Source organism: Oryzias latipes, chromosome 20, assembly GCF_053564925.1.
Source record: "Oryzias latipes strain Hd-rR chromosome 20, Olatipes_Hd-rR_3.1".
NCBI lineage: Eukaryota > Metazoa > Chordata > Actinopteri > Beloniformes > Adrianichthyidae > Oryzias > Oryzias latipes.
The window spans coordinates 29,851,869-29,862,178 of NC_136256.1; the positions used below are offsets into that span (position 1 = coordinate 29,851,869).

Below are 10,310 nucleotides of genomic sequence, written 5' to 3' on the forward strand. Positions count from 1 at the left end.
CCTTGGTGTTCTGGTTCAGGCCCCCCTTGGTGGTCTGGTTCAGGTCCCCCAACGGTGTTCTGGTTCAGGTCCCCCAGCCGGGACTAGAACCAGGGACCTTCTAGCTGTGAGGCAAGAGCGCTAACCAGATCTGTTTACTTCTAGACAAATCCAACATACATATATATGAATACACCCACATGAAACCTCCTTGCCCTCTTTTCATTTTTCAAAAACAAAGAACCTCTAAAATCTATGTGAACTTTCCCTCATTTCATTATGCTGTAATCCACTCCAGTCTGCTCTGAAACCATCATTTCATTTCTCATCAACTGTACTTTTTGGCTCCTTGTTCATTCTGTTTGTGTTCTTCTGATGATGCGTTTCGATATTAGTTTTTTTTTCTTTGAAAAATGTTTTGATGGAGTGTTACCGTGGCTGAGGTCGTGTCACCATCTTGTCATCCAAATGTACAATCCCAAAATCCAGCGCCCTGGAAATTTCCCAAAAGTCTCAGTGAATAATGAGTTTGCATCGATCCTCACTAGATTAGTCAATATAGACCACAATGCATTGTGTTTGGAAGATTTGTCATTAAGAAAAATGTTTGTAAATTTACTTTTTTTTCTTCAATCCTGCACTCTAGAGAATTTGGGGAATCAGGGAGCCGAAGACGTCTATTTTTGGTGACAAGGCCCTAGTGGTTAGGTGTTGAACTACATCTGATTTCCCCACCCGTCACGCCCTCACAGATTTGATTTCAATAATGAATCCTACACACATTTACTGCAGGCACACATTTCTCTCTTTCCAGACAGGAAATCTCAACAATTAGAACATTTTTCTATCGTTTCCACACGAGAGCTTTGATTTCCTTTAGACTGAACAGTTGTTTGACTTTTGTTGTTATTTAGCTTTTTAATTGTAATTTTTACAGCCGAGCATCATTTTAGTTTTTCTGACCATCGTCTTCGTCTACCGGCTCTGTTTCTGAACGTGTTTCAGGTGTCTGTCGGTGGCAGCATGGATGTTTGGACCTAAATCCAGGCACGTCAGAACTTTGAATGTTTTCTCACACTAAAGTTTACTTTGTTAGAAAAACAAGGGTTTTATTGGGTTTGACAGGTAAGCACACGCACTTTTACTAGACAAGCTGTGGCGAAGTTCAGTCCCTCTGTCATCATTTTAGAATCCTCCTCATTAAGGCGTTCATGCTGGATGAACAGAAGACAGCTGGAAGAGCTGCAGTCAACAGGATGGAGGGATTACCTCCACATTAAACATAATGTCAAACGCAGCCAGCTTCTGCAAATAGTTTTCATGAATGCAGATTATCAAGTGAGGCCAGAGGAACTGGTTTTACATCAAATGCAGAATGAGTCTCTTAAAATATCTCATCATTTTGATGTTTCACTTTGAGTCAGAGGGGTCGGCTGCTGCTCCCATAAAAGTAAAATGATCAAACCTGTGAAAGGAAAGCTGAGGAGGAAAATGCTCCTAATCAGGGAGTTTCCTGTCCACGGGCTGGTCGACGCGGAACGTCTTGACCTCTGACCTCAAACAGTAAACAGAAAAGCGTCTTCCTGTGGAAATGACACACAAGTGCGGATCAACACAGGGCTTCAATAATGACGACTGTCTTCATGATGCTTCTATAAGTGGTCAGAGTGATTTCTCCTGAATGTCCCCAGGTGGAGAAGCTCAGGTAAACGTCACGTGGGCGGAGCTGTTGGTTGTAGCACGCCACTCCTTCACTGAGCAGAAATCTGCTCTCTCTCTCAAACCACTTCCTGTCACCGTCTGTGGCTGCTCTTCACCTTTCTGCCCTTTCACTTTGCTCCTCCCATTCAGCACATGAGTCTCATCTCATTAGCTCCCCCCTCCGGCTGTGTGGCGTCCACGGAGATGTGGGGGGGTGAAACTGCGGCCTGCTGGTTGTCACCTCACATGGGGGGCTTCATGAATCACTGCATTATCAGACGGTGAGAACAGATTCCTGTGGCTGTTTTCTGTAACACGGACGCGTCTGTTTGATCTTCTCCGTCACGCGCTCTTATTAATCTCTGGGATATAAAGTGTAATCATATCTCTGGATATGAACTCGGCGATGCGACGGCACTCAGATAAACAGGTTAAGAGACTCAGACTTACAGTGAGAGAGAAGAAAACAACGGATGCTTTATTTAATCAGGACTTCCATGCATTTCCATACTAACATTCTGGAGTCCTAATGTTGACTTCCTCTGACATAAATCACTGGAACAAACATGTAAACAGTGGAGCATCATCCCTGCAGCACTGCAATACTGAGTCATTTTGCATGAGGCAATAAAGCTAACATTTCTTTAATGATCGCTTCAAAAAATTGACAGATTCTTTTATATTTAATAGATTTTAACTTAATAAAATGCACATTACATAAATAGGAGAGACTTGTGTGTTTCCACTTTTATATGAATGATGACCTGATTAATTTTCATTCTTCTAAACCGTTTACCGGTATTCCCTTTCAGGGTCACAGGGCTGCTGGAGCCTATCCATCCTGGACAGGTCGCCGGTCTGTGGCAGGGCCACCATCACAATTTAGAGTAACCAGTGAAACTATGGGAGAAAACTCACGCATGGGGAGCACAAGCAAACTCCACAAAGAAACTGTGGGCTTAAATGAGTTTGATGTTCTGTTTCAGGTCCAGCCGGGACTTGAACCAGGGGTCTTCTTGCTGTGAGGCAGGAGCGTTAACCACTGCAGCACTGTGCCAAAAGCAGACGGTGAAAGGATCTCCTTAATAAATCTGTCTTCATCTTCATCCTTTGAGGCCACAGGGACTCCTGAACATGTAGATGCAGAAAGCTTTGACTCTTTGTCTATGTGGTTTCAGGACCTGCAGCTTTGTAAAGGACATCAGCATTTAACATTTAAACATTTTTCCATCATCTGAACCATGACCTTCTCTCCTCATGATCTTGCTTTGGTGAAACATGTGCCCTGAACCTGACATGGTTAATAATGCCTGAAAGCTTGTTAAAGGTCTTAAAGCTCCGCGTTGTGTTAAACAGTCCCTCTCCTCCTTTAAGTAAATTACCTTTAGTGTTCCTCTGCAGAACCCTGCTTCACTCCTGACAGCCGCTCCTGTTGCTCCTCTGTGTAAATCAATGCATTTCTCTGAGAAAGGTGACTGATCCTGTTCCGCACAAATGCATTGATCGCTCTGTCCTGTTGCACAATCAATGGACCAACAATGCCCAACTCTCTGCACTTTTATGCTGGATAGCCAAAACTCATAGTATGCCTTTGCCAGCGGCAGTTTTCATTCGAGACAAAGAAAATGTACCAACACAAATAAGTTCTGAAGCACGACTGCTGCCCTTGAATGCTGATGAGGGGTTTTCACAAACCCAAGAGGGTAGGATCAGAAAGTTTCTGGCTCCTCAGAGGACCTCCTCAGGGCACAATATGTCTTGGTCCTGTCAGCCGCTGACCTTTGTGTATCCCTCCCTGAGTTGGGAGTTTGTGGAGCTGTGCTTGTGTCACAGAGCTGGGAAAGGGCGACATTCTCCGTGCTAAGGAGACACTAGTGTCAGTACATTCCACGCTGGAACCGCCGGCTTTTTTATGGCGTTTCGAGGACAAGAAGACTTGGTTTTGAAGGATGTCCTTGCATGTTTTTGAAATTCTGTCAAGCTTCATTTTGAATGCACAGAGCATTCAAGCACTGATGAACGGTGGGGGCATAACGTGGCGAGCAGGCATGTTAACCCTTGTCATTTGTATGTCAACCTCCATGATGGCGATACGGTGACTGGTTTATTGAGGCGCATTCGTCTCCCCGCCTCTGTCCCATTCACAGTGGAGGTCAGCTATCGGGAGGCTGCTGCAGATCAACCGCTTTCATCAATCAAAATGTGATGAGAAGAGGAGCGACCTGAGCGTGCAGAGGGATCGCCATATCAATCACTGGAACCGACCCTTGATGGCTGCGAACGCCGCTGCATTAGCTCCAACTAACTCTGCTGTGTTGGTTCCTTCCTGTTGTCATGTCTTAGAAAACTGCAGATGCTGCAGTGTCACGAACAGGAAGCGGACAGAGACGCAGCTCTTGGCTTCACGTTCGGTGGAGGCCATCGCCATCTTCTCTGTTCCTTCTTCTCAGAAGGATTCAGATCACTCGTATGAAATGGTGCTGGGACATTTCAGCTCCACTTTTTCTCACATAGCTGTTTTGTTCTTTTCCATCTTGTTTAATTTCATATTTTGTTTAGCCAGGACTGTCAGGCGGCCACTGAAGCAGAGGACTGTCACATTTTCAGGCCTGCGCCTCGGGAGGAAATGATAGAAATGATTAGTTGCAGCATTTAAACTCAGTCTTTCATTCTATCCCCGTCCTGTCCTCCAGCATCAATGCCACCAATGGTACAGTGCCTCCATGCAGGAGCTCATCTCTGAGTGGCCATTTCTGCACAATCACAAACACTGCAGGAAAAAAAACATGCCTGGAAGACTTCACACTTTGAATGCAAACATGCAAACACAGCAACAGCACGCCAGTGACATGCAAACACAGCAACAGCACGCCAGTGACATGCAAAGACAGCAACAGCACGCCAGTGACATGCAAACACAGCAACAGCACGCCAGTGACATGCAAAGACAGCAACAGCACGCCAGTGACATGCAAACACAGCAACAGCACGCCAGTGACATGCAAACACAGCAACAGCACGCCAGTGACATGCAAAGACAGCAACAGCACGCCAGTGACATGCAAACACAGCAACAGCACGCCAGTGACATGCAAAGACAGCAACAGCACGCCAGTGACATGCAAACACAGCAACAGCATGCCAGTGACATGCAAACACGGCAACAGCATGCCAGTGACATGCAAACACAGCAACAGCACGCCAGTGACATGCAAAAATTGCAACAGCACGCCAGTGACATGCAAAGACAGCAACAGCACGCCAGTGACATGCAAAGACAGCAACAGCACGCCAGTGACATGCAAAGACAGCAACAGCACGCCAGTGACATGCAAACACAGCAACAGCACGCCAGTGACATGCAAAGACAGCAACAGCACGCCAGTGACATGCAAACACAGCAACAGCACGCCAGTGACATGCAAAGACAGCAACAGCACGCCAGTGACATGCAAACACAGCAACAGCACGCCAGTGACATGCAAAGATTGCAACAGCACGCCAGTGACATGCAAAGACAGCAACAGCATGCCAGTGACATGCAAACACAGCAACAGCACGCCAGTGACATGCAAAGACAGCAACAGCACGCCAGTGACATGCAAACACAGCAACAGCACGCCAGTGACATGCAAAGACAGCAACAGCACGCCAGTGACATGCAAACACAGCAACAGCATGCCAGTGACATGCAAACACGGCAACAGCATGCCAGTGACATGCAAACACAGCAACAGCACGCCAGTGACATGCAAAGATTGCAACAGCACGCCAGTGACATGCAAAGACAGCAACAGCACGCCAGTGACATGCAAACACAGCAACAGCACGCCAGTGACATGCAAACACAGCAACAGCACGCCAGTGACATGCAAACACAGCAACAGCACGCCAGTGACATGCAAACACAGCAACAGCACGCCAGTGACATGCAAACACAGCAACAGCACGCCAGTGACATGCAAACACAGCAACAGCATGCCAGTGACATGCAAAGACAGCAACAGCACGCCGGTGACATGCAAACACAGCAACAGCACGCCGGTGACATGCAAACACAGCAACAGCACGCCGGTGACATGCAAATACAGCAACAGCACGCCAGTGACATGCAAACACAGCAACAGCACGCCAGTGACATGCAAACACAGCAACAGCACGCCGGTGACATGCAAACACAGCAACAGCACGCCGGTGACATGCAAATACAGCAACAGCACGCCAGTGACATGCAAACACAGCAACAGCACGCCAGTGACATGCAAACACAGCAACAGCACGCCAGTGACATGCAAACACAGCAACAGCACGCCAGTGACATGCAAACACAGCAACAGCACGCCAGTGACATGCAAAGACAGCAACAGCACGCCAGTGACATGCAAAGACAGCAACAGCACGCCAGTCACATGCAAACACAGCAACAGCACGCCAGTGACATGCAAACACAGCAACAACACGCCAGTGACATGCAAACACAGCAACAGCACGCCAGTGACATGCAAACACAGCAACAACACGCCAGTGACATGCAAACACAGCAACAACACGCCAGTGACATGCAAACACAGCAACAACACGCCAGTGACATGCAAACACAGCAACAACACGCCAGTGACATGCAAACACAGCAACAACACGCCAGTGACATGCAAACACAGCAACAACACGCCAGTGACATGCAAACACAGCAACAACACGCCAGTGACATGCCTTGAAAAGCATGGTGTTACTCTGAGCTTCATATCAGCAGGTCCCACAGAGCTGTTAAGGGCGTCCAGAAAATTGTAATTTGCACATGCAGTTGTCTCTATAAGGTCATATTTTTTATAAACCTGTAGAGCTTTGACTTCACTGAGTAAGAACAATGTGGGGCTGAAGATAAGAGACAAAAGCCTGACAGGAATTCAGTGTCCTGCTGTTTATTTAAAGGCAAAGGCCAGAGGAAGTGAAATGAACCTTCTCAGCAACGATGCTTGTGTCTTTTTATTGTTCCTTTAAACAAAAATGACGTGATTATATCAATCAATAAAAACAAATTCAAGAAATATTGTGATTTCTGTTGGACTGACCTCGGAGCTTCAGTAGTCAGCCTAGAGTGAGGATCTTTGTGGAAATGTTCAGTTCAAACCCCCAGTAAACCGCACACCTGGTCATGAATACACCTCTGATAAACATCACTTCAGTGTCCTGACATTTAGTTTTCCTTTCCAGGAAATAACTGCGTTAAACAGTCTACGCCTGAAAGAAGCGGATATTTGCAGATGTTTTAACTTTTTCAATGCAATAACTATTGGAATGACTGGAAAAACTATTGGAATGACTAGAATAACTATTGGAATGACTGGAAAAACTATTGGAATGACTAGAAAAACTATTGGAATGACTAGAATAACTACTGGAATGACTGGAAAAACTATTGGAATGACTAGAATAACTATTGGAATGACTGGAAAAACTATTGGAATGACTAGAATAACTACTGGAATGACTGGAAAAACTATTGGAATGACTAGAAAAACTATTGGAATGACTAGAAAAACTACTGGAATGACTGGAAAAACTACTGGGATGACTGGAAAAACTATTGGGATGACTGGAAAAACTATTGGGATGACTGGAAGAACTATTGGAATGACTGGAAGAACTATTGGAATGACTGGAATAACTACTGGACTAAGGTTCATCACACAAAGGTGTTCTGATACCTGGTTTGTTCAGTAGAAAAAGAACCAAAGACACAGATGAAGTCAAAATGATGAAACTGTGGTCCTGTTTTCATTGTTGATTTCAGCAAATCAACAGAATGAAGACATCACAACGAAAAGATGGTTTGACCTTCTTCTGGTTTCATCTGTGTGACACCATGATGCTGCAGAAATCAGATTTTTAGAAGGTCAGATTTTGGGGGATTTCCTGGTGTTAAACCGGCAACAATCACTCTTTCAAAAGCTTTTTGCTGATGACAAATCTAAAATCTCTTTGTCCAACCACTGGATGGACAGGATTAGTCTTCCAGGAGGATCAAGTAGGCGAAGAGAAGATCAGATCTACATGAACACAGCTGAGTTAGAAGCTGTTAAGACTCAAGAACAGGAAAACAATAATGTGAGGTTTTCTTTAATGTTTAACAGAGATGGTTGATTCAGTTAGCTTTGAGCGGACTCCTCTCATGTCTGTAAACTTCCTGCTCCTGTAAATGCCCCCACAGTCCGTCTTTCCTTCATGTTGGAAGTTCATTAGAACAGATCTGTGGGGTGGGGGGATACATGGTGTGACTACAGGATGGATGCATGGCCCCCCGGATGGAGAGAAAGCTGGGTAAGTTTGAGCCTAAATGTTTGGCTTGATCTTCACTGTGTTGGGTGGAGGGGGGCGGGGCATGGAAGCACCCTACCAGTAAAGAGGAGCGCTGAGACGGGATGCCTGCGCTCATCACTCATTACTGCTGACGGTCCGTTGGGGCAGCAGCGAACCATTGCCCCCCATCGCTGCCCTGCAATGACAGATGAGCTGGAGGTTTTAAACTTGAACTGCAGTCGACCTTTTTCCCGCTTCCTCAGGTCCACATTCAGGAGAACAGCAAGACTGCAGCGCCTGTGATCGGATTTAATTTGATGGATTTGAAGTGTGTTTAAACGAGTCTGAGGGGGTTTGTGACCTTGGCGTACATTGGTTCCATCTCTCATACCGTCGCTTAATATTTGTGGTAAAGGTTATAGATTTGTGAGACATGATGTTGACCTGTCTGACCCCCCATCCCCACCTGAGATGAGATGTTGGAGCAACAATGAAGTCTAAAATCTAATTTTCATGCTGGAAAGTTTGACGAATAAACAACAGCAAAGGGAGGACGAAGGAGAATATTTTACATTTAAACAGCCACTGCAGCTGCAAACATCCCCATTGACTGGGCTGTGTCAAGAAAAACACCCCGTGGTTGACTGATTACTTTAAGACTTTAGAAACGCGGGTCATCAGCCTCTATAAACAAAAGGCTTCCAACCTGGAGGGCAGGAAAATGGAAATTAAAGAGCACGAAATAACAGTCACAGCCCCAATTATCCAGAACACTGGGCTCTCTAGAGAATCCAAATTCCCCCAATCTAGGAAAATGAACTCCTACTGCCCACCACCCCCACCCCCATAACCAGTTTTTCCTTTTTCTTTTTTCTTACACGCTTTGACAAAAGAGGCAGATCAATCTCAGCTTGATTAAAACACGCTCCGCTCAATTAGGGAGCGGGAGGTCTGCTAATAAAGCGAAGCCTTCACTAAGTCTGACTGTTAGCGAGCACACGAGGCAGCAAAGTTCACTCAATCAAAACTGTAAACAACCAAACTCTACAGTTCAAAGACGGGAGGAAGTTTCAGACGAACTTCCTGGAACACAGAAAGAAAAGTTTGGAACAGTCAGAATCTGGAAAAATTCAAACCTGATAACAGCGTCTCTACTCGCATATCCATCCAAAAATGTCCGACTGGGCTTGATCAGGTGTGTGTCTACTTCAGCTGAAGAAAATATTTCAAAATAAAAGCTTTTTTACTGAGTTTGCGCAGCAGCATCACAGCTTAAACAGTTCCACTAAACAAATCCGACCTTCAGTTCACTATAACATCAAAGTGACATCGAAGGCCGAACACAGACCTGACATTTGTCCAGATACTGTTGGTAACAAAACCCGGTGGCCTTCCTACCCAGAAGCCCCTGCATCAGCTGTTCTGAAGCACAGATGACATGTTGATGGGGAGAAGCAGAGTGATCCGTGGAAGAGCGTCCTTCTGAAGAAAATCCTCTGATCAGTCCAGCCCCCTCTGCTGGTCTCACCAGAGAGGGTTTTAACCAATGAGTTCTATCGCTAGAGGCGACATGACATGATTCCTTGTGGGATGAGAGCACCGCCATCTTGGTGAGGTCTAGTCACTGCTGCAGTGCATGCATGTGAACAAAGTTTTTGCAAAATGCCGGGTCATTGTGCGGGTTTCAACTGCCAACTGCCGAATGAGTCTACGAAGGAAGGAGGCGTAACATTTCACAGGTAAGTGCTATAATTTTTTGTATCACCTGCTGAAGCGGAAAGACAACGGGGGACTTGTTATAGCATCTCAAGGTGTTGTAGATATCATGGTAGGGGCAGAGGAAGCCATCCGGCGGTCCCAGAATACCCATTCAGCAAGGCGCATGTGCCCTGTGCAGGTGATCATCAACGTGGTCAAGTCGGAGTTTAGTGCTCTCCACACTTTAAATGTACAGGTTCATATGACTGACAGCCAATATGGCATTGACAACCATTACTTTGATTTGATGGAATTACTTGTTAGAAGTTATTGTTTAACACAATGTCATGTTGCCAAACTGCACAACTCTTAAAGTAGAAAACTGAATATTAGGCGGAAATACACTAAATTGATTACTTACATGAATCAGTACGGTACATCTATTGTTTTCTGGTTTTTTTAGGGTTAATCTATTGTTGACTAGGAAAAAAATATTGTATGATGTATAATGTCTTGTATCATATTGTATAGAGGCTACAGAAAGCATTGTCATGTGTGGGCTGATGACCTCATCAAGATGGCGTCGCGCTCCGTCACCGTTGGCCAGGCTTCACCAAGCGGGCGTGTCTCCT

General features: G+C 45.5%; 1 long non-coding RNA gene across 1 annotated transcript; it reads right to left on the reverse strand.

The window, feature by feature from the left end:
- Nucleotides 1-7,786: 7,786 nt before the first annotated feature.
- LOC105356717 (uncharacterized) lies at nucleotides 7,787-9,918 on the reverse strand. The gene is made up of 3 exons (XR_013652089.1): nucleotides 9,329-9,918; nucleotides 9,117-9,183; nucleotides 7,787-8,176 (listed from the first exon to the last, which is right to left on the reverse strand). It is a non-coding gene; the product is annotated as an uncharacterized LOC105356717 (long non-coding RNA).
- Nucleotides 9,919-10,310: the final 392 nt, after the last annotated feature.